The sequence below is a fragment of the Bufo bufo genome, chromosome 6 (assembly GCF_905171765.1).
Source record: "Bufo bufo chromosome 6, aBufBuf1.1, whole genome shotgun sequence".
In the NCBI taxonomy this organism is placed as follows: domain Eukaryota; kingdom Metazoa; phylum Chordata; class Amphibia; order Anura; family Bufonidae; genus Bufo; species Bufo bufo.
The window spans coordinates 168,797,296-168,822,889 of NC_053394.1; the positions used below are offsets into that span (position 1 = coordinate 168,797,296).

The following is a 25,594-nucleotide window of genomic DNA, read 5'->3' on the forward strand; positions in this document are numbered from 1 at the left end:
TAAAAAAGTATATAGAGCTGGAGAAATTTCAGGTGAGGGAATAGCTAAATACATAGTGTGGAATGTCATTTATCCTTCACAGCTTGGAGATGATCTTAATATTATTTTCTAATATATCAGTCTAAGACATTTAATACATTAGCTATACCAGTAGTAACTACCATAGCACTTGACAACTGATCTGAATGTGTATCAGCATCAGTGATAATCTATGTATGATTAACTCACCAGATCCTTGAGCAAAGGTGGTCCCCACCAAAAGCAGCAGTAGAAGGCCCCACATGTCTTCTAAGTGTCTTCTTACACTTCAGATAGTCTTCTTCAGTTGTGTTCTGCTGCTGTGTTCTTCAGTTCTGTTCTTTTATAACTGTATTTTAGGAACTTGAAAGCCCAGGTGCATTAGTCCATGAAGCTGATAAGAAATGGTGCAAAATCAGATAAAATCTGCGGATATGATTACCTAAGCTTAACGGTTCAGTCTTGCTTTGACTCAAATGTTTCTTAGTATTAGGTAAGTTATTTTAAAGGGGTTGTCTCACTTTAGCAAATGGCATCTATCATGTAGATTTATCTATGTATTGTGATTTTCCATATTGCCTCCTTTGCTGGCTTCGTTCATTTTTCCTTCACATTATATATTGCTTGTTTCCATTGTTGCGACCATTCTGCAATCCACAGCAGCAGTGGCTGTGCTTGCACAATATTGGAAAAAGTGCCGGCCTCTCTAGTGGCTGGGGTCGTGGAAGTGGGCATAGGCATAGGCCAGTGATTTTATCTATAGTGTGCAAGCTGTTGAATTGTAGGGTGGTTGTAACAATGGAAACAAGCAGTGTATAATGCAATAGGAAAATGAATCCAGCCAGTAAATGAAGCAATATGGACAATCACAATACATGGTAAGTGCCTTGTATTAACTTTCTCTACATGATAAATGCCATTTTCTGAAGTGAGAAAACCCCTTTAAAACAGCGCTATAATCGATCAACTAAAATAGTATTTAAAAAGTTACCCGCCTGAGACATCTGAGACATTCACGGCAATGACAAATCTGCAGGTCCTCCATGTATCAGAGCAATTAATCCAGGTGAAGAAGCTGCAGACTGAATAAAGAGGTGACTGCACTTTCAAATTTATTGGAGTTATAGAAAGAGCAGTTCTAATGGAAAATGAATAAGAGGACTCGTTCTCCAGATAATGGGGGTCTCAGAAGTGAACATTTTAAAGGGGTTATCCAGCCCATGATATTCATGACCTATCCTCGTGACCCCACCAATCAGCTGTTTGAAGCGGAGGCTACGCTTCATGCAAGCACCGCTTCCTCTTCATTACACCGCACTTTGTCTTGGAAGTGCTGTGTAATACAAGCATTCAAGTGAATGGAGCAGGTGCCTATAAGGGTACTTTCACACTTGTGTTTTTCTTTTCCGGCACAGAGTTCCATCCTAGGGGCTCTATACCGGAAAAGAACTTATCAGTTTTATCCCCATGCATTCTGAATGGAGAGCATTCCGTTCAGGATGCATCAGGATGTCTTCAGTTCAGTCTTAGATTAGAAGCAGACAAAATCTGAACATTTAAGAATCTGAGCAACATTGACAAGGGCCAAATTGTGACGACTAGACAATTTGGTCAGAGCATCTCTTGTAGGGTGTTCCCAACATGCAGTTGTCTCCTGTCTATGACCAAAAGCAGCTACAATGGTCACATAGGCATCATAACTGGATCACAGGGAACTGAAAGCTAGTGGCCTGGTCCGATAAACCCTGTTACCTAAAAACTATCCCTGCTGAGGGAACATCTACTCCTGTGTACACATCCAGAACTCTCCCCTTAAAAGGGTTGTCTGACCTCCTTCTTTCAGTGCTTCTCCGCTGGTTGCTAGGCTCACTATCAGAGCTTTAGGGTGGCGCTGCACAGGCAAGCGGCACTAATGTAATCTTGCCCCTTGCCTGTACGTTCTAAGGTCTAGTCTACTTTATTTCTTCACATGCCTGGAGCGGCATTTTCTTCTCTTGAACAACTTCAAGGCCACTGCCATTGCCTGGAACTGTTCAATGAAGCATATATGAAGTGGCTGGGAAGGGAGCTACTGCCCATGCACAGCCATTTGTGCTCCCATAATCCTGGCCACCAAAGAGGCTGGCACTTTAGTATGCAGTGAGCAGACACAATCCAGCAGCGGTGGTCGAGCATTAAATAAGGGACTACAAAAGGACACATAGCCAGGAGAAGTGCACTATTGAAAAAAAAGAGTATATTAGTAAGTGGTTTATTCTAGTGTTATATTCAACATAAATATCAATGCTGGAAGTGAGACAAGCCCTTTAGGCTATATAAAGATGAACAAGTTCAATGTGAAAAACGTAATGCTGTCAATGTAATTCAGGTCACATAGCATTATAAATCATTTAATGCCATGAAATTCTGTCAGAGGGGCAGAGTTCAGAACAGGTATTCACACTGCCACACACAGCAACTTTCGCACACTGAACTCACTCCTCTGTGCTTCGACTTAATGATCATGTAGTACACACCTGAATTGCTCTGCACAATAATAGAGAGAACTGTGCAGCCATATAGTTATAGCTTCACAATTCTCCCTTATCATTGTTTAGTCTTCTTTAACAGGGTAAAAGAAACAACATAGGAGCTGCTCCCAAATCATTAACAGCATGTAACATACTTACCTGCTCAGCTGCTCTATTCCTATGTGCTGTGTTCTGACTAATGGAGTGCCAAGTTATGACCTATCAGGTTCTGATCCTGGGACTCAGGGATCTATTTACAACCCTTCCTGGCCATACTGCAGTGCCAGTGATAGTCTCTGACTCACTAGCTGTGTTCCTGTGCTCATTGGATTGCTCATTTTCCTGGGTCTTCTGACCACTCTCTTTCTCTCGTTTGGTACTGCATTGTCCGTCTGGTTCAGAGCTCAGCTTGTCTTCTGACCACTGTCTGTCTCTTGTTTGGTACTGCATAGATTGTCTGGTTCTGACCCATTTATGTACGATTCTGTTATTGTGTTTGTCTGTCCTTGTTGTCTGTCTGTGGTTAAATAGCATATGGACCGTCGACCAGTTGCGGTCTAGCTATATAGAGCTTGTACTGCAAGTAGTTAGGGAAAGGGGGCTGGGTTCTAGCCTCAGGGCTTACTTTCCTTCTTGGTCCCTACCTACAGTCGTAACACAGTAAGTACTGGCTGCAACTAACATATAATATCTTACTGTTTCATAAAGTGTTGATGAGTTATCATGGTAAAGCCCTTAGTTCTGCCATGTGTATTAAAACCACCTGCCTAATATAAAATAGATCTTAAATAGAATTAAAGTGATCACCCACTCCAGGAATGACATTTGATATATGATGGGAAATAGAGTATAATATTACTGGATGTCCTCTTTTGGGGATTCTCTGCTGTGTACCTGTTGTTGTCAAATGTTTGCCAGCTGTCAGTAATCTGAGACATTTCCCCTTCCTCCCTTCAGCAACTTGATGGATAAGTGATGATGACCTCGGAACCTGCTTCTCTGCTATCACTGCATCCTCTGCAGCTTCAGACCGTGCCCAATAACTAATGCGGACAGGAAAAAGGAATTTATTTTAGGCATGTAGTATGAATATTATGGCTGAAAGATGTATAATACACAGTATTGCAGTGTATTATGCACTGACAAGCAACTATTAAGCCCTAATATGTTGATACACATGATAGACCTGGGGGCTTTCGTTATGTTCCTGACTACCTAACTCATGAACACTACATGATCAGTTCTTTTCCGGTATAGAGCCCCTGTGACGGAACTCTATGCCGGAAAAAAAAAACGCAAGTGTGAAAGTAGCCTAACCCTTGTGTAGTGCCCACCCTTACTAGTGGGATACTACATACCCCCATGCTATGACGTTGCCCGTCCTCGGCGCAACATAAGGGGTCCGCCCAGCTGGAAACTGCAGCCTGAAAGACAAAATGGAGAACAGGCATATACAGTAATCACCACGTTAGCAGCATAAATATACCAAACAGTTCCACTGGAAAGTGCGGTGAAAAGGGGCGTCGTTCTCTTCTCTCAGGATAATATAAAGGAACAGGGGGCGCTGACCTGGTACAGCGGATCAGGGATAACTAGGATAGTCCATAATAATAGTCCATAGAAAATGCAAATATCACATAAGTCCTTGGAGGCTCAAAGAACAAAATGAGTCCGTACCCGAGGCTTGGACAGGGTTAAACAGGGGTTTCCCGTGAGGGGCTACCTGGGTCCATAATGTAGTCTCCAAATCTCACAGGTGGGTGCCCCTTGGTAGACCGCGTGGACCTTCTTACTGGCGGAGATTCCCCCTGACTTGGTTCAGGAGGGTTGGAGGAGTCCACAGGCTCTGGAGCTCTTTTAGGTACACTCTGAGACAGGTCATCCTGAGGCGAAGAAATAGCAGGAGCTGAAGTGGGTTCATCCTGGGATGGAGAACCACCTGGGACAGGAGCTGGTACTACCAGGTTTAACCAGGGTGTGAGAAACCAATGAAGTGGATTTTTATCATGTATCAGGTTCTCAACAGCCTGCATAGGATCAGCAGGTTGGGCCGGCAACTCAGGCTCAGGAGACTCTGGCTCAATGTCCTCTGCTGCAGGCTCTCCTTCTATACAGGGCTTTAAACGATTTCTATGTACAACTTGGGAGCCTTTACCTTCTCTGGAGATTTGGTAAATGTGAGCCTCAGCGTTAGGATTGGCAGAAATGACATAGGGAATCCTTTCCCACTTACTGTCCAATTTACTAGTTCGATGGTTGTTCTTCAACCACACCAGGTCTCCTAGAGCTAAGGGTTCCGCATGAGCAGCCAGGTCATAGTCTCTTTGCTGTCGTTCCCGGGCATTCTCCATGCGTTCCTGAACGATTTCTTTGGCATTGAGGAGACGTCTTTGGTGCTCCACTACCCAATCAGTCTTTGGTAGTGGGTTAATGACATCAGGCACTTGTATATCTAGGGAGTGATCAGCAGGCAACCTCTCTTGATGGCCGAACATCAGATAGAAAGGTGTGTAACCGGTGGAGCAGTGAATTGTGTTGTTATAGGTATACATGAGTTGTGGCAGCAGAGTAGGCCAATTACCCCTTGTCTCTGGGGGTGCTATTCTCAGCATTTCAATGAGAGTTTGATTCATCTTTTCACAGTGTAGTGAAAGTGGTCTTTTCTCGATCCTCTGGGGCCATAGGTACTTGCCAGTACCCACTAGTTAAGTCCAGGGTGGAGAAATAGGCTGATGACCCCAGGGCAGTCAAGGACTCCTCAATGCGTGGTAATGGATAGGCATCTTTGTGGGTGATTTGATTGATCTTTCTGTAATCCACGCAGAACATTATACTGCCATCTTTCTTTCGAACAAGGACTAGGGGCGCAGCCCAGGGACTGTGACTGTCCCGGATTATATTAGAGTCTTTCATCTCTTGTATCATCTCTTTCACAGACTGATAAGTAGTAGGTGGTATGGGTCTGTGTTTCTCCTTGATAGGAGGATGAGAGCCAGTGGGTATGGTATGTTTGATTACACTGACCTCTCCATAATCCGTGGAGTGCTTGCTGAAAGCCTTGTGATGTTCTCTTGCTAGCTTCAGAACTCCCTCTATTTGCTCCTTCGGGGTGGATTTGTTCCCCACATGAAGCTCTTCCCACCAGGATGTTGTCGGGGCGCTGGCGGTGGCGCTGCTGCTCTGTGTGGTCTGGAACGCCTCCGTGGCAGGCAGATGGATCACATCCTGGAAAGACACCTGGAAAAGCTGAGCAACGGGGCAGTGCTTAAAAAGAGTAACGGGGTGATCACCAAAATTAATTAAACGGACAGGCACTTTACCTTGGGACACGGTCACCAGACTCTTGGCTGTCCGTACGAAGGGATGATTCTCAATCTGGATAGGTTCCACTAGGGCTTGATAGTCCTGGCCTTGGATCCCCAACACCGCACGGCACAACAGGATGATCTGGGAATTCGGAGGCAGGATTACCGGCCGGTTGTCCCAGATCCGGACAGTACAAATTTCCCCTTTTTTGTTGGCAAACCTTTGTTGAGCGCACAGTACTGTCGGGGGGTAATAATTCAATTAAGATTTATTAATTATGGTCATAAAAATAATTAACCATAAAAAAATAAAATTTTATAAAATTTGTCATAAATTCTTAAAATCCTGACCTGGTGAATTGTAGACAACCTAATTGATACAATTCACATCTGAGTCTGACTATTTCCTCAGATAAATAAGTTATTTTTGACGTGAGATGACGTTAATGATAAAATGTAGTTCTGCATTATACAATAATACACAGGTATTATAAAAATATGCAGATTTATTGGTTACAAGGTTATAAACATATATAAGTAAATAAACACAATGATATATGCAAATGAATATATATAGCGTTAATATATAGCATTATGCTTAACAATACATGTGAGTGGAAATAACTTGTCACATTATAACCAAGCTATTATTAGGTTAGGATATCAAAGTAGGAACATAAGTTATATACATTACTTCTGTTCAGAGAAAACCTCATGATATCAAGATGGGCATGTCTAATCCTAGATATCAATATGGAATGCTAAATACATTCCACCCCCCTCTAACCAACTACACATCACATGACTTCAAGATGGGCAAATCCATTCAAAAATATAACTTAGAAGAGACAATTATATCCTTCCGCCCCATCCTGGACTATTTTCACATATATAACTTTGGTAAGACTATTAAGACAAATAACAGGGATCTAGGATTTTGCTAGACCATATCTTAAATGGGAAGGACTTGAAATAAGTCTTTCCTGTGGGAACCTATCACTTAGCTTGGCGAAGAATGTTCTATCAATATGTATGTATATATGTATATATATATATATATATATATATATATATATATATATATATGCAATCATTTAATGCTTTGCTAGATTATGAGTCTAGATTCTTCTGCAGGTAGAATGAAGTCTCACAATATCCTAAGACTACATCTCAATATGGAGATGATCAATTTAATTTAATTATTTATTTGCCAATCTAGATGGTATAATTTCACCCACACTATCAAATTAGTCTTAATAAAATGAAATATCATTTTCTGTGTCTCTTACCAAGTCCTAGTAGGAATCTCACTTCTGCTACTAGGAAAGCTGGGTGGTCCATCATAGCACATCTCACCATGGCTTTCATCTTGATAGACCCCTCTAGAGAGCTCAACTTCTCTTCTTCTCTCTCTCTTTTCTTTTTTCTCTTTCGTGTATGGTTTATGATCACAAACTTATCAGTTAGACACACCTTCCTAGTTTGAAACTTTCCAATCATTGTCAGATGGGCGTGACCATTGATAAAAATGTGACATCATAACCTTACCCAGAATGCACTTTTGCTACTGTTGTAATGTCACCTACTGATACCTAGCTGGCACTGCTGTGTAAGCTATTTGCATCATAGTATAAAGGGTTAACCTTTGTAAGTTTGAATGACCTTAGAAGCTTTAATTCAAAGCCATAGGGATTAATTCTGACACTTGTAGCAATTAGAGACAGACCTCAAGGCGTCTCTCTGAATGTTTCTCACACTGTTGATTTATGGATCATAAATAACTTGAATGGCCTTGTTTTCTCACAGAGATATCAGTACCTCTTGTCATACCAAAGATGTGAATAATTGTTACAAGACACACATCTTCACAGACACTCTTTTAGAGACTAATATTCTCTTAATGAGAAACATATATAATATACTGGATACATGTTGTCTTCATAACATATAACAATATAATATAAAGTAATATATATATATATATATATATATATATATATACAGTACAGACCAAAAGTTTGGACACACCTTCTCATTGAAAGAGTTTTCTTTATTTTTATGACTATGGAAATTGTAGATTCACACTGAAGGCATCAAAACTATGAATTAACACATGTGGAATTATATACATAACAAACAAGTGTGAAACAACTGAAAATATGTCATATTCTAGGTTCTTCAAAGTAGTCACCTTTCGTTTTGATTGCTGCTTTGCACACTCTTGGCATTCTCTTGATGAGTCCCCTGAAATGGTTTTCACTTCACAGGTGTGCCCTGTCAGGTTTAATTAGTGGGATTTCTTGCCTTATAAATGGGGTTGGGACCATCAGTTGCGTTGAGGAGAAGTCAGGTGGATACACAGCTGATAGTCCTAATGAATAGACTGTTAGAATTTGTATTATGGCAAGAAAAAAGCAGGTAAGTAAAGAAAAACGAGTGGCCATCATTACTTTAAGAAATGAAGGTCAGTCAGTCAGCCGAAAAATTGGGAAAACTTTGAAAGTAAGGGCTATTTGACCATGAATGAGAGTGATGGGGTGCTGCACCAGATGACCTGGCCTCCACAGTCACCGGACCTGAACCCAATCGAGATGGTTTGGGGTGAGCTGGACCGCAGAGTGAAGGCAAAAGGGCCAACAAGTGCTAAGCATCTCTGGGAACTCCTTCAAGACTGTTGGAAGACCATTTCAGTGGACTACCTCTTGAAGCTCATCAAGAGAATGCCAAGAGTGTGCAAAGCAGTAATCAAAGCAAAAGGTGGCTACTTTGAAGAACCTAGAATATGACATATTTTCAGTTGTTTCACACTTGTTTGTTATGTATATAATTCCACATGTGTTAATTCATAGTTTTGATGCCTTCATAGTCATGAAAATAAAGAAAACTCTTTGAATGAGAAGGTGTGTCCAAACTTTTGGTCTGTACTGTATATGATCTAATTTAATACAAACACAGGAGTGGTTCCTATTCCTTCTCATTCTCACCGCTCACCACAGCTACAAAGCTGTTTTACAATTGCAACTGGCAAATGATCCGCCGCAGTTATGAAGAGGCCGGCCTCTCAAAACTTTGGCGGAAACACCGCCAGCTTAAAGGTTGATTAAGACCTTTAAGGGCCTCCCAGGTGAAGTCTGCTCGGATGTAGATGTTCTCTGTCATAATCTTCTCCATTCAGTCCGTACAACTTTTCTCAGCCGCCTCGTCTCTACAGAGTGTGACACACAGATATCTTAGCTTCCTCAGATTTCTATCATCATCTCCCAAACTGGAGTCCCAACAGTGTTATCCTGCTGCTCGCTGTGCCCCCCAATACTATCCTGAAGAAAAATTTGTGCCCCCATAGTAATACTGCCCCCTACAATTGCAACTGGCAAAGGATCCGCCGCAGTTATGAAGAGGCCGGCCTCTCATAACTTTGGCGGAAACACCGCCAGCTTAAAGGTTGATTAAGACTGGCATCTATTGTAAAATGCCGGTCTTAATAAATGCGCCCCAAAGTGCTTCTGGTTCTAGGTCCAGGGGCGTTGCAAGGGTCTCAAAAGATCCAGGGCCCAAGCCCGAATGAATATTGCCCAGTTCTCTAAGTTGTCCTCCCTCCCCCCACACACTGCATTTTGCTGTACTTGCTATACAGCAGCACATACCTCTCACATCCAGGGCCTCCCAGGTGAAGTCTGCTCGGATGTAGATATTTTCTATCATAATCTTCTCCATTCAGTCCGTACAACTTTTCTCAGCCGCCTCGTCTCTACAGAGTGTGACACACAGATATCTTAGCTTCCTCAGATTTCTATCATCATCTCCCAACCTGGAGTCCCAACAGTGGTATCCTGCTGCTCGCTGTGCCCCCCAATACTATCCTGAAGAAAAATTTGTGCCCCCATAGTAATACTGCCCCCTACAGTGCCCCCAACCATGATAATGCTCCCCAGGAGTGCCCCCATTAGTAGAAGAGCCCTCCAGTATTATTAATACCCTCACAGAGCCCCCAGAAAAAATAAGGCCCCCTATTGTTCCTCCAGTGGTAATAAATCTCTCTACAGACCCCTTAGTAGTAGTGTTGAGTGAGCATGCTCGGCCGAACTGCTGTTCGGCTCGAACATTGCTATGCTCGGCACATGGCCATGTACCGCATGTGCTCGAGCGCCATGCTATGCAGCCAATAAACGTGCAGATAAGTACTGCCCTCACTGTAATGCCAGTAGCCATGTTAGCTACTGGCATTACAGTGATTGGCTGGCCGGAACACGTCATATATAGCACCCAATGATGCATGTTCGGCTTATTTGTAGTCAGGGAGAGCTACGCTTCAGTAGAGTCAGAGTGTAGGGAGTGTGATCGCAATCTATATAGTAGAATTTTTTTTTAAAGACCCAAAAGTCCTTTTAAGGACTATTGTGTGTGGTGGCAGGCTGGCAGTATTTTATAGCTACAGTACCAATTTAGTTTTTCCAGCATTTTTAATACTTTTTCTATAGAGGGTGTCTGCAGTGACTTGTGACATCTGTCCAATACTTTCTGTGTGTCAGGGCCAGAGATAGGAAAAATATAAGGGTAAATCTATTTTCCATTTTCCATACTTTTACGTACTTTTTTCATATACTGTGCTTGCTGTGAACTGTGACATCCATGCCACATCTTGTGTGTCAAGCGTGCATATAACATTTAATATGAAGAAGGCGAGCATTAAAAGACGGGGAAGTGACCGTGATGCTGATGGTTCACGCAGAGGACGTAGCCCTGGGCGCGTTGAAACTGTACCTGCTGCCAGAGCACAATAAAAATCATCCACGATACCTAGCTTCATGCCCCAGTTTGCAGAGCGTCGCAGGACAAAACTCTTGAAGTCAGACCAGTGCGACCAGGTGGTCGGTTGGATTGCAGCAGATAATGCTTCCAGTCGCTTAAGCACCACCTTGTCTTCCACAAAGTCCAGTCTCAGTAGCCAAGAGTCTGGTCAACAGAATCCTCTCCCTGATCCTCCTTCCTCCCACCATGAAGAGTCTGGCCAAACAAGTAATTCCACACGCGGAAATTCTGAAGATCTCTTTTCTTCGCCATTACTTGATTTGGCCCTCTCGCCAAGCACGCTTGAAGAGGGACATGAGATCTTGTGCCCTGATTCCCAACCTCTTGAGCATCCACAGTCACAAGAACATGACGGTGGGGAACGGCAATTAGTGTTTAATGAGGTGGATGATGATGAGACACAGTTGCCAATGAGTCAACCACAATTACTGTCTCAAGAGATTGATGAAGAGGATGAGACACAGTTGTGAATCACTGAGGTTGTGGTTAGGTCAACAAATCAAGAGAATGATCAGAGTGAGGAAGTGGAAGAGGAGGTGGTTGACGATGAGGTCACTGACCCAAACTGGGAAGGTGGAAAGCCGAGCGAGGACAGCAATACAAAGGGGGAAGGGTCTGCAGCACCACAACAGGCTGGAAGAGGCAGTGGAGTGGCAAAATGGAGAAGGCAGGTCACACCAAACAGGCCCGCAACTGTTCCACGGAGCACCCCCTTCCGTAAATCTCCCTTACCAAGGGGTAGGTGTTCCGCAGAATGGTGCTTTTCTGAGGAACGTGCGGACGACAAAAGAATAGTAGTTTGCAACCTGTGCCACACCAAAATGAGCTGGGGCGTGAACACTAGCAACCTCACCACCACCAGCATGATCCACCACATGGCATCCAAGCACCGTAATAAGTGGGACGAATGCCTGGGTCCACAATCTGTGTCTGCAGGTCACACCACTGCCTCCTCTTCCCCTTTGGTACGTGCTGGCCAATCGCCTGTCGAAGGCACAGGCGAGGATGCCTCCTGCCCTGCACCTGGACCTTCGCAAGCACCATCAGCGACCACATCCACTTCCCTGTCCCAGCACAGCGTCCAAATGTCATTACCCCAGGCATTTGAACACAAGCACAAATACCCAGCCATCCACAGGCCATAGCACTAAATGCGCACCTTTCCAAATTGCTGGCCCTGGAAATGTTGCCATTTAGGCTTGTGGACACTGAGGCCTTCCACAGCCTGATGTCGGCGGCCGTCCCGCGGTACTCTGTCCCCAGCCGCCACTATTTTTCAAGGTGTGCCGTGCCCGCCTTACACCAACATGTGTCCCGAAACGTCACACGTGCCCTGACCAACACAGCTACTGGGAAGTTCCACTTAACCACGGACACATGGACAAGTGCATTTGGCCAGGGACGCTACATTTCCCTGCTGGCACACTGGGTGAACATGGTAGAGGGCGGGAGCGAGTCGTACCCTGGGATGTCACAGGTGCTACCGACACCGAGGATTGCAGGCCCTAATTCCATCAGGGTTTCCACCAGCACCTATGTTAGTGGCTCCAAACCTGATATGCTTAGGGGACAAACACACCACTGCAGTGCTGTTGCAGTGGATAAGAGACCATTCTGAGCTGTGGCTCTCGCCACTCAACCTACAACCAGACATGGTTGTGTGTGATAATGGCTGTAACTTGTATCAAAGAAGAAAAAGAATACCAAAACGGGAGCCGCACATCTACAAAATTACAAATTTATTTAGGCAACAGACACAACATAAAAAGGGTTAAAATCGTTGTATACAACAGGTCTGGGAAATGTAAGCCGTGTATCGGCACATGCCCATCTGAATCACCACAAATTCATGTACAGACCCCCACATCCATCAGCATATAGCAATATAAGGTGCATGAAATCCATCAACAATAAATAAGAATCAAATACTTATCATAAAAATGGCATGATGGGGGGTATGCGTGGCGGTCAGAAGAAAAGCCCAACGCGTATCGCCAGACTTGCTGGCTTCCTCAGGAGTGCCGGATTAATGGCTGTAACTTGGTGGCGGCTTTGGAGCTCGGCAAGCTCACACACATCCCATGCCTAGCCCACGTCTTAAACCTAGTGGTTCAGCAGTTTCCCAAAACCTACCCCAATTTGCCTGAGCTACTGGTGAAGGTGCGCCGCTTGTGTGCACATTTCCGCAAGTCATCGACAGCTTCAGCCGGTCTGTCAATGCTGCAGCAGCACTTTAACATGCCAACTCACCGGCTGTTGTGCGACATGAGCACGCGCTGGAACTCCACGTTCCACATTTTGGCCAGATTTTGTGAGCAGCAGAGGGCAGTAGTGGAATACCAGCTGCAACATGGTCGTCGCCTTTCCAGTCAGCTTCCGCTAATCAGAAGCGAGGAATGGGCATGGATGTCTGACCTCTGTGAGGTTTTAAGAAACTTTGAGGAATCAACACAGATGGTGAGCGGCGATAACACTGTTATCAGCTTAACCCTCCCACTTCTGTGTCTACTCAAACGTTCGCTGCTCACAATTAAGGAAGACGCTTTGTATGTGGAAGAGGTGGAAATGGGGGAAGAAGACATTACACAGGGCGATAGCCAGACCACCCTCCGTCTGTCTTCTCAGCGCGAATTAGACGATGAAGAGGAGGAGGAGGAGGAGGAGCAGGAGACGGTTGCCTCCGCTACAGAGGGTAGTACCCATGGAAGTTTATATCCATCTGTTCAGCATTCGTGGGCAGAAAAGGAGGAAGAGGATGAGGAGATTGAGAGTGATCCTCCTGATGACGACAGCGAAGTCTTGCCTGTTGGTACCCTGGCACACATGGCTGACTTCATGTCAGGCTGCCTTTCCCGTGACCCGCACGTTATACGCATTTTAGACAACACGGATTATTCTCGACCCCCGCTACAAAGAGAACTTCTCATCTCTCACAGCCGCCTTTAACATACAATCCCATGTAAATAACATTACCCTGCCCCAGCCCCCTCCAACATACAGTCCTATGTAAATAACATCACTCCCTCCTACAGCCACTATCAACATACAGTCCCATTTAAATAACATACCCCCTCTCCAGCCACCTCCAAAACACAGTTCCGTGTAAATAACATCCCTCCCTTCAGCCCTAACATACAGTCCCAGTTAAATAACCACGACTCCCAGCATTACTCTGCCTCTCCCTTCACTTACCTCTCCTGATGTAGCAGACTTCACCTCAGCTTCTTCCCTCTTCACTGCTGCCCTCTCCTGCACTGGTCACATGATGATGTCATCATCACAGGTACTTCTCAACCATTGACTGTTTTACTGGTCACATGACCTGTGATGTCACCACAGGTCCTTCAGCTCTTCCACCGCATTAGATTCAATTGCATTGCTGTCCTATGGATGGCAATACAGTTGTATCTAGCAGGCAGGCAGGACATTCGGGGCCTGGGACAAAACATCAGGGACCCAGGCCCCAAATGTTTTAACCTAGCAACGCCCTTGTCTAGGTCATACTGTTTATTGTCTCCCCAAGGTAAAGGGGGTTCTTAGATGGTTCAGGGGCAACTGTTAGCTTAATATTTCTGGGGTATCTGTTGGGAGTTTGAGACAAGAGCTTGTTATGTAAAACAATACATGAAGAAACTTATGTAAGCATTTCTGTTTGTCAATGAGCAACAGACCAACAGAGATAAAATGTGTAATACAACTGAGTAAAGCCTTGTGTAAGAACCACAGAGCTTGCTACTAAAATTGAAGTAAAGAAATACAAAATCAACTGTCAAACAAAAAAGAACCGATTGTTAAAATAGTTTCTGAGTATATCTGTATTTTTTTTATTCTAATTATAAGCGTATCATATATGTAGGTAAAAAAAGACATCTACTCACATGTGGCTACTAGAGAGGAGCAAATTTTTCAAAAATTAGATTCGGCCAGTTCGCCGAATTCTCAGAAAAAATTTGGTTCGATCTGAATTTATTTGCGGCAAATTGCGTTAAAAAACTGCTATTTCCTGGCTGCAGAGAGCCTTTATAGTGAGAACAATGTGCCTTGCAGTAACACGCATAGGGAGTCTGCTGTGGTAATGAAATAATACTGTGAGTCTGTATGACTTGTAGATGACTTGTTCGAAGTCACGGGGCCAAAACTGACCAAATAACTCAAGTATGAACTCAGCCTTACAGGTCAATGTTAGCATCAAGAATAAGCGCACTCCTTTTACACCATCGTCAACTGATTACACATAGATGTCTACAGAACCTGTTCTATTAAACGCTTATACAAGTAAAGCCCCCCGACAGAGTGGAGAGGGTGTCAGCAGTAAGTTTGTGTTGACATCACTGATTATTTTGCCCTTCCTCTGATCCGTCATAACAATAACCCCCTAAAAAACGGATCCTGTGTGTGGAGCATCCGCCTTCACTCGGTCAGCATTTGGTCAGTAATCCATCAGTATTGCTAATGCCAAAAAGACTGCCGGTAGGCCAAGCAACCACACACACACCCTCCCATCCTCCCGCTAAATAGAACCTTCTTACCCAATAAAGACACAAAACGCCACTGGGTTGGGTGGTGATCGGCCACAGCTTTTCTTTATTTGTCATTGAACATAACCAAACCACGAGCTTATGAACTGCTCCAGAAACCGTTACAGGGAGCCGTATGCCAGCCGCTGCCCTCGCAGCGGGCAAGTCTGCCCTTTACATTTCACACCGGGTATTCCGATTGCCTCCAAACCGCCAGCTGTGACTTGAGAATACGATGTAACCTATACTAGGAAATAGAAAAATGTATGAACATTCCAATAACCAATGGGAGCCGAAACGGCAAACCAGAAAACATAACATCCAGGGAAGGGAGGGAGGGAGACGTTCCAGCAGCCAAGAGACCGGCCGGAAGAGGGAGGGGAATTATATAGCCTCATCCAGGGAGGGGCGTCAGTGCCCCTTACAAGGGATCATGGGAAAGTCTTAACCCATGAATCCCTGGAGAAAAGGAGGATAGGAAGGGAGGGGAAAACGACCACATGGGGGCCACCCTCAGTCCCACAGCACCAACCCTAATCGGATCGGCGCTGTACAGACTGCCGGTAGGCCAAGCAACCACACACACACCCTTCCATCCTCCCGCTAAATAGAACCTTCTTACCCAATAAAGACACAATATGCCACTGGGTTGGGTGGTGATCGGCCACAGCTTTTCTTTATTTGTTATTGAACATAACCACGAGCTTAAGAACTGCTCCAGAAACCGTTACAGGGAGCGGTATGCCAGCCGCTGCCCTCGCAGCAAGCAAGTCTGCCCTTTACATTTCACACCGGGTATTCCGATTGCCTCCAAACCACCACGGAGGAGCCCACTACCTACACCGGGCTCCGACCACCACCCAACAAGAACATGGCCTGTTCCACCCCGTCCTGAAGCCCCGAGAGGAAAATGTCCAAACCAATGTCGGAAAGGTGGACACCATCGGACCTCAACAATGCCCTGTTGTCGCCCTCCAGCTGCCGGTGGCGAACGGCTACACCACCCCTGGATCTAATAAACCTAGAAATACGGGCATTTATGGTCCTACGACTTTTCTCCATTGCGTCTGGGTCTCTAGCCCCTTGCCACACCACCCGGGGGATGATCTCCGACCAAACCAGGACCAAATCAGGAAAAAAGGAAGAAAAACGTTCCATGTCGGAACGCATTAAGGTCATGAGCTCCGCAATCCGTAAGGAACAGAGATCATTCCCCCCGGCATGGACAACGAGAATCACTGGGCCGGAGTTGGACCGGCTGATTCCCACAACCTCTGAAAGAACCTGAGGCCAGCGAAGGCCCCTAATACCCCTCCAGAAAACTTCGACCTCACGAAAGCCCAGGGTCCGGCCTCCCGGTCTGCATTTCGCCCTTCGCGCCGCCCAAAAGACGTAGGAGTGACCGAGGATCCATACGGCCGGACGGGGAAACCCTGAAAAGACACCATATAAATATAAAACATGGAATTAAGCAACAACAGAACATCCTGATACCACAATTATTATTGTATCATATAAAAAATTTATTTATTTATTTATTTTTTTTATTCTATCAATGGCAACAGGTCAGGGCGAATATAACTGGCAAAGCAACGGGAGCGCCAGCGACCAATGCGCATAACATCATCCTCAGAAAGGCCGGCCCTGGCCGCCTCCGGTGACTAGGGACCAAATATCCACATACTGATTTGCCCATATTTTCTCCCTGATCTCCTCCGCCAAGTGAGCCCCTAGTGGGCTAACCCCGCAAAAGAAAGAGTCCTTGTGTATAGACGCTAAAACCGGGGGAGGTTTTTGCGACGCAAGAGGAGGAGAAGGATTTACAGGTTGAAATTTCTCCAATACCGCCTTAAGGGCTGAGACAACCTCCGAACTCTGACCGCCCGCCTCCCACGCCCCCGTATACTGAAACTCACCAGTTGAAGACGGACCCGGGAGGAAAAACCGCGGTACTCGTAGATGGAACCGGATCTGGAACCGACGATGGACCAACCGGAGGAGGGGCCAGGCTAGGAGTCCTGGAAGCAGCGACAGGCTCCCGCCTCTTGCGAATGTTGTGTGACACCGAACCAGACTCCCCAGATTCGCTCGTCGAAAGATCCGAAGATGACGGTGAGCGCCATCTTGAGGATCTGGAGCGCCTTCTTCTCCCGGAATCCCTGTGATGGTGTCGGGACTGGCACCTACCAGAAGCATGGCAGGACCGATGCCTGTACTCCCCAGGTGAGGAGGAAGGCGAACCGCGACGACGTCTCCGGACAGGTGCGGTGGGAGGAAGAGGAGGTGCTGGGAAAACAGGAGGCTGCGATGAAGGGGCAGAGGGGGTAGCAGCTATATAAAAGAGTTCCCAGGAGCGCTCGCAGCTTCAACCTGGGAATGGGTATGAGAGGGGGTAGTAACCCCTCCCCCTGCTGCAGCTGTGATGTGTGGCAGACAGACCCCACCACCATTATCTACTGGTGGCAGGGGTTTATTACTGGTGAGGAGATTGTTCGTTGGTGGAGGAGTGGGAGGCTGCTCCGACAGAGAAGAGGAGCTTGCTTGCGCTCCCATGTTCGCGGCTGCCGCATGTAACAGTGCGCGAACCCGATGGGCGGAAGTGACAGCTGCCGGGACCGGAAGGGGCGGAGCTTGAGACGAAGAGCGCACCGAACGCTCTCTCCCCTGTACAGGACCGCCGGCAGCCTTGTAACCTGCGCCCTGGAGGTGAGACAGAGGGGGGCTATGGCCTAAACGAGCGGGTGGGTGGGTCGGGCGAGCCGACCGCCGACTTTGTAGTAGCGCAGGGGGATCGGGAGCCACAGACGGCTGGTGCAGGGAAGGAGCAGAGGGTTGAGGGGAAGGAAGGGACAAACCGGCCACAAATGCCGTTAACCAACCTTCTCCCTCAGCAGAAAAACGCGCCAGAAGCGCCTCCCTAAGGGCATCATCCGCGGACATCTTGGCCAGGAGTGCTGAGGGCAGACGTTCCAGCAGCCAAGAGACCGGCCAGAAGAGGGAGGGGAATTATATAGCCTCATCCAGGGAGGGGCGTCAGTGCCCATTACAAGGGATCATGGGAAAGTCTTAACCCATGAATCCCTGGAGAAAAGGAGGATAGGAAGGGAGGGGAAAACGACCACATGGGGGCCACCCTCAGTCCCACAGCACCAACCCTAATCGGATTGGCGCTGTACAAAAGGTGTGCATCCAAAACAGATGACACGTGAATGGAATATTTGTATGTCTTCTGTGTTTTGTACCCACTTCTGCTTTTGGCTACCAAATCACAAAATATTAGCAAAGACAGGTGCACTCTGCGGTCTTACTAAACCCTGTGGCAATGTGAACATTGAGGTGTTGTTTCCCCAGGTTCCAGTCCGGGACTTGAGGCATGCTCATGTCCAGGTATCCTATTTAATCCTGCTACTGGATCTTAGGTGTGTCTCACTCTGGAGTGTCTTGTGAAGCAGAGTCCTGGTGAGGCTCTGTGTGAGTGGTCTCAGCCGGGTGGGCTGAGGGGCCACGAGGCTAGGCGATAGCCTGAACTTTGGGGGACGCGGGGACGCCTGTGAAACAAGGATCACGAGGCCAGAGTCGGGAGGACTACTGGGCCACAATCCCCCAAAAGGCATTTTTGCATCGCATATATTTTTACCAAGAGGGGGCACTTCTCTCCTGATCACATCCTGAAAGGGAAAAGGCATGTCATCATCATATACTTCACATGACCTCACATTTTCATTTTTTACTTCAACTACATCACTGCTTTCATTATGCATTTCGACAAACATGGTACCATCACTTTGCACCTTATCAGCTCCACTGTTTCTAATGCTCACTTCATTTAATGGGCTAGGTACCAGTTCTGCGGGAGTTACGGAACCGTCCGCAGAAGTGTTTCTACCCCACAAATCACGGAACAACCTTCTCTCATGTACAGGCGAATTTACTGCAGCAAGTTCATCAGTCCCAGCTGTCACTATAGCCTCACACTCAGTGAGAACTACCTGACAGTCCTCATTAACCGCATGTCTGTCCAGCATATTTATCACTGTATTTATCTCAGGTTTCCATATTGTGCTACCTCTTACCTGGGCCATCATAGGGTCTCTAATTTTCTCCACCCCATGCCTAGCCTTGGTCACGGGCATTTTGGGCAACACAACAACCTTCTCCCCCGCAAAGTCCTGCAAGGGAACAACCGCAACAGGCTTACCCGCCTGTTCAGAACCTGCGTTTTCTCCAATGTCACACACTTCCGCAACAGTTCCTCACCTCGGTGATTTATCACTCACCGTCCCAGCAGGTATCCCCTGCCGTCGGCTCACTGTCACTGGGTCTGTCACATAATTAATAACAGGAGCGATCTTACCCAGCGATGTCACGGGTTTGGCAGTCCCAGAATCCAAGGATACTCCATTACAAAATCACCTGCAGCCTCCTGACTGCAGTGGTTGCTACGAGAAATGCCGTCACTCCATCCTCCTTCCAGATGTGGAGTCACACTCTCGGGAGACATATCCTTGGGATCTCCAGCCACAGAATATGAGCCACTTGCTCCGCTCCACAACTGCTGGGCAGCCACACGCTGTTGTAGTTTGTTGCCCTTAGCAACAGCCTCGCAGATCCTCGGCACATCCTCTCTAGGACTCTGTCTCCACTGGTAGGGAACATTCGACCTCCTGAGAGCTGAACCGCTCCCGTCCTCTTTATCTTCCAGATGGTTGCCCTTGGCAATGGCATATCTTTGCTTTTCCCCCGATAGTCCCGGCACACCCCCAACCTCTTGGAACTTTGTACAGGGTCCATACAGTGTTGAGAACCCATTTCTCAAGGCCAGCTGCAACTGTGCCTCCAAAGCATCTCGCTCTGCATCGAATTTCGCCAATTGCTATGGCCATTTCTTCTGCCTGCTGTATGCGCCAGCGCCGCCGGACGTACTCTTCCCCGAGACCCATGGTAGCAGGAAAAACTTTTCAGTCCACTTTTGCTGGGCTACTGGCCCTTTAATTCATTGCAGTTTTACTTGCACCACAGCAAAATAGTCCAATAGTCTTATGAGCAGCACCTGCTCCACTGGACAAAAAAAAGCTTCCGGTCCTTTAACTCCACACACCTGCAGTCTCAGCGTTGCCCCTAGCAACCGACCGTTGCCCTTCTCTCATGGACAACTTGCCCGCATCCGACACCAATTGTAAGGGATCGTCTCTTTTTAGGGGGTCACACTCACAGATATCTTCGCAGACACGATTATAATGTCCAAACTCTTGCTTTATTTCAGACACTTTAGCAAAGCACAGGTTAAGAAGTCGCAGCTTCAACTTATCACGTGTGACATCCACACAAAATAACAAACCCTTGCCCGGCTAGGCTCTAACTAAACACAAGTGTATCCCTGACTCACCTAGAGAGCCCTGTTCACACATGGAACACAAATGCGGCTTTCCTCAGCCATTCAGTCCAGCAACCTCCAGGCTGTGACACTTCAATACCTTTTGGGGGATTGTGGCCCAGTAGTCCTCCCGACTCTGGCCTCTTGATCCTTGTTTCACAGGCGTCACCGCGTCCCCCAAAGTTTAGGCTATCGCCTAGCCTCGTGGCCCCTCAGCCCACCCGAGTGAGACCACTCACACAGAGCCTCACCAGGACTCTGCTTCACAAGACACTCCAGAGTGAGACACACCCAAGTTCCAGTAGCAGGATTAAATAGGATACCTGGACATGAGCATGCCTCAAGTCCCGGACTAGAACCTGGGGAAACAACACCTCAATGTTCACATTGCCACAACCCTCAAACTGATTTTAAAATTGAGAGATTAGCCAACGGTGTAGGACATGTCTGAGCCCGAGCACCGCGCCAAGGTTTCTCAAGTAGCTCGGGACCTAACACTCACCTACCTGTGCCATGTGGTGAATACCAGGGGCCAGTGGGCAAATTACAGGAGCATGAGGCCGACTCACAAATAACTCACCAGTTACATCCAGCATGTAACCATGCTAGCAATGGGAGGAGGGAGGAGTCTGCGAGTCCCACTCAAGACTGGCTGATATGGCCCAGGCCTCACAGGTGCACCTAAATGTAGCCTGTGGATAGAAAACAGGTACATTTAAATTGGAGTTTATACACCTCAGGACATCTCTATATATACAAACTGAAAAGAATGGCGTGGTATTAAACAGGCAGGAAATGCTCAAAACCACATGCAGTTGTGCATATACAGTCAGGTCCATAAATATTGGGACATGGACACATTCCATAAATATTGTAATTCCTGCACCGTTCACCTGATTTGGATGTAAATACCCTGAAATTAAAGCTGACAGTCTGCAGTTAAAGCACATCTTGTCCGTTTCATTTCAAATCCATTGTGGTGGTGTATAGAGCCAAAAATGTTACAATTCGGTCGATGTCCCAATATTTATGGACCTGACTGTATATACAGGGGAGCAAATCCTGCACTTGTGGCCCGTTGCTAATGACGATCTTCAGCAAAAATGCATACAGTGGAGGATGCCCGCAGCGAACCACAAGTACCACAATAGACATCCTACACAAGAAGCAATTATGTGGATGTGATATTCAATATAACAATATAACAAAATAATAGCAAAGACAGGTGCACTCTGCGGTCTTACTAAACCCTCAAACTGATTTTAAAATTGAGAAATTAGCCAACATGTCCTACAGTGTAGGACATGTCTGAGCCCGAGCACCGCGCCAAGGTTTCTCAAGTAGCTTGGGACCTAACACTCACCTACCTGTGCCATGTGGGTCGGCCTCATGCTCCTGTAATTTGCCCACTGGCCCCTGGTATTGCCCACATGGCACAGGTAGGTGAGTGTTAGGTCCCGAGCTACTTGAGAAACCTTGGCGCGGTGCTCGGGCTCAGACATGTTGGCTAATCTCTCAATTTTAAAAACAGTTTGAGGGTTTAGTAAGACCGCAGAGTGCACCTGTCTTTGCTATTATTTTGTTATATTGCTATATTGATTATCACATCCACATAATTGCTTCTTGTGTAGGATGTCTATTGTGGCACTTGTGGTTCGCTGCGGGCATCCTCCACTGTATGCATTTTTGCTGGGGATCCTCATTAGCAACGAACCACAAGTGCAGGATTTGCTCCCCTGTATATATATGCACAACTGCATGTGGGTTTGAGCATTTCCTGCCTGTTTAATACCACACCATTCTTTTCAGTTTGTCTACCAAATCACAAGCCAATTCTGATGGGTCCATACAGGCCTTACAGCTGTTCCACAGACAACATCCGTTGTGCGTCTCATTTTTCCTTCAGAAGAAGAGTCAAATAAATGATGATGTCAGCCAGGCCAAAAGGCAAAATAGTGGCCCAGTCATGAAGTGGGGAGTGTGGGAACAGCATGAGAAGTCCACAGAGTGGCCCAATTACAGAGCGTGGAGTTGGCGGTAGCAGCATCAGGAGGAAGCCACAGAGTGGCACAATGACAGTGTGGCGGTTGCGGTAGCATCTGGAGGCCACAGAGTGGCAAGGTGACATAGTGTGGAGGTGGCTGCAGCATCAGGAGGCCACAGAGTGGCAAGGTGACATAGTGTAGAGGTGGCAGTAGCATCAGGAGGCCACAGAGTGGCAAGGTGACATAGTGTGGAGTTGGCAGCAGCATGAGGAGACCACAGAGTGGCAAGGTGACATAGTGTGGAGGTGGCAGCAGAATCAGCAGGCCACAGAGTGGCAAGGTGACATAGTGTGGAGGTTTCAGCAGCATGAGGATACCACAGAGTGACCCAGTGACAGAGTGTGGAGGTGGCAGCAACATCAGGAGGCTACAGAGTGGTAAGGTCACATAGTGTGGGGGTGGAAGCAGCATAAGGAGACCACAGAGTGACCCGGTGACAAAGTGTTGAGATGGCAGCAGCATTAGGAGGCCACAAAGTGGCAAGGTGACATAGTGTTGAGGTGGCAGCAACATGAGGAGACCACAGAGTGGCAAGGTAATATAATGTGGAGGTGGCAGCAGCATCAGGAGACCACAGAGTGACCCGATGACAAAGTGAGGAGGTGGGTGGCAATAACAGTACCCGCTGATGATGGTGGATGTAAGAAGGAGCACTTGGCATCAGATGTGTGGCATCAGGCTGGTGGCAGCATCAGAATAGTAGCTGAGGCAGGTAGCCAGAAGAAACCGGTCTCGTTTGTCAAAGTGTTGATGTGGCACCATGGATGATCTAGTCCAGGGCTGGCCAACCTGCGGCTCTCCAGCTGTTGTAAAACTACAATTCCCACCATGCCCTGCTGTAGGCTGATAGCTGTAGGCTGTCTGGACATGCTCGGAGTTGTAGTTTTGCAACAGCTGGACAGCCACAGGTTGGCCATCCCTGATCAACTCTGATGCACCAGGCATTGGTGGGTGTAAATCCTGGCTGATCCACGCCTGATTCATCTTGACAAAGGTCAGTCTCTCCACATTTTGGGTGGACAGGCAAGTTGTTCTTGTGGTAACTATGGCCCCTGCCGCACTAAACACCCGCTCTGATGCCACACTACTGGCTGGGCAAGACAGCTTGCCCAGGGCAAACTCTGCCAGATGTGGCCACAAATCCAGTTTGGCTGTCCAGTAGTCCAGCGGATCTTCAATGTGCGGTGGCAGGGTGCTGTCCAAATATGCCACCACCTGATGGTTCATGTCCTGCTCTATGTCTAGCTTCTGGTGAGTAGTTTCTTCACTATGCGGGTGAAGAAAGCTGCTCATCAGCGACTCTAGACTCAGGCTGCTACTGATGGAGCTGGTACTGCTCCTGCCACCCCACCCCTCCCCAGCAGCCATGGCAGTGGAAGTGTGAGCACAGAGGGCCCCCCCGGTCAGACTTGCAAGAAGATGGACGATGGCGCAGATAGGCAGCGGCCAACTGTCTACATAGGATCTGTATAGTGGTTCAGTTTGTCCTCCCTCTCAGCGGGTGTAAAAAAGGCCCCCATTTTAGACCAGTAGCAAGGGTCCAACAAGGTGGAGAGCCAGAAGTCATCCCTCTGCCGAATGGTGACAATTCGGCTGGCACTACACAAGCAAGTGGACATGCATCGGGCCATTTGTGCAAGTGACTCGGAGGGACGCCCTGGCTCTATCTCCAATGCATACTGCCACGTAGTGATGAACGAACATCGGCAGGGGCGGTTCGTGAATGCGATTGCGCGAACGCGATCAAATGTTTGCGAACCGCAAGTTTGCAGCGGGCCCCATTCACTTTAATGGAAGGCAAACCTGAAAAACCTTCAGCTCATATTTGCAGCCACCAAATACTAAGTAGAAGTGTACAAATAGTCCCAAAACATGGACAGTGACATACTAGAGGGGGATTAATGACAAAAATGCCAACAAAAAATATGTATCTTAATCAGGGGACATTTTTATGTGTCTTAAAGGGAAATTCTCAGAAATGTGCCCTGTTGGAGCCTAGAAAATTTTTATTTTAGGCCACGGTTGTACGGGCCTTAAAAATTAGGCATTCACCTGACATAAAAGAAATTCTGATTATGTGGCTCGAGGTACATTATGCGGTCAATGGATAAAAATTTTACTGTAGGCCACTGGACTACAGGCCCCAGACATTAGGCATTCACCGGACAGAAAAGATCAAGTGATTATGTGGCCGGAGGTATATTATACGGTCAATGGATATAAATTTTATTGTAGGCCAGTACAAATACAGGTCAAATATATATGTTTAAAAGAACTAAAAATATAAAATTGGCTTAAAATCATGGTTAACGAAATCCCCTCTCTTGAAAAAACCCTAATGATAATAGTTGAAATTCGATAACATGTGGTCGTCACTGGTGTTGAATTCCTCTGAGGCCGCAACAATTATTCATTCAGCTTACATAAAAGAACAAGTAAGTATGTGGCTGGAGGTAGATTACGCGGTCATTGGATATCAATTTTCCAGCAGGCCAGTGTACTACAGGTCCCAAAAATTATGCATTCAGCGTACATAAAAGAACAAGTAAGTATGTGGCTGGAGGTACATTACACGGTCATTAGATATCAATTTTCCAGCAGGCCAGTGCACTACAGGCCACAAAAATTATGCTTTCAGTGTACATAAAAGAAAAAGTAAGTATGTGGCTGGAGGTAGATTACACGGTCATTGGATATCAATTTTCCAGCAGGCCAGTGTACTACAGGTCCCAAAAATGATGCATTCAGCTTACATAAAAGAACAAGTAAGTATGTGGCTGGAGGTAGATTACACGGTCATTGGATATCAATTCTCCAGCAGGCCAGTGCACTACAGGCCCCAAAAATTGTGCATTCAGCGTACATAAAGGAACAAGTAAGTATGTGTCTGGAAGTAGATTTCATGGTCATTGGATATCAATTTTCCAGCAGGCCAGTGTACTACCGGCCCTAAAAATTATGCATTCAGCGTCAATAAAAGAACAAGTAAGTATGTGGCTGGATGTAGATTTCACGG

General features: G+C 46.6%; 1 long non-coding RNA gene across 1 annotated transcript; it reads left to right on the forward strand.

Annotated features, from left to right (window-relative positions):
* The first annotated feature begins 230 nt into the window (after positions 1–230).
* On the forward strand, positions 231–22,915 carry LOC121006057. Its single transcript, XR_005780011.1, has 4 exons — positions 231–340; positions 7,523–7,540; positions 14,736–14,738; positions 22,903–22,915. It is a non-coding gene; the product is annotated as an uncharacterized LOC121006057 (long non-coding RNA).
* The last annotated feature ends 2,679 nt before the right edge of the window (positions 22,916–25,594 follow it).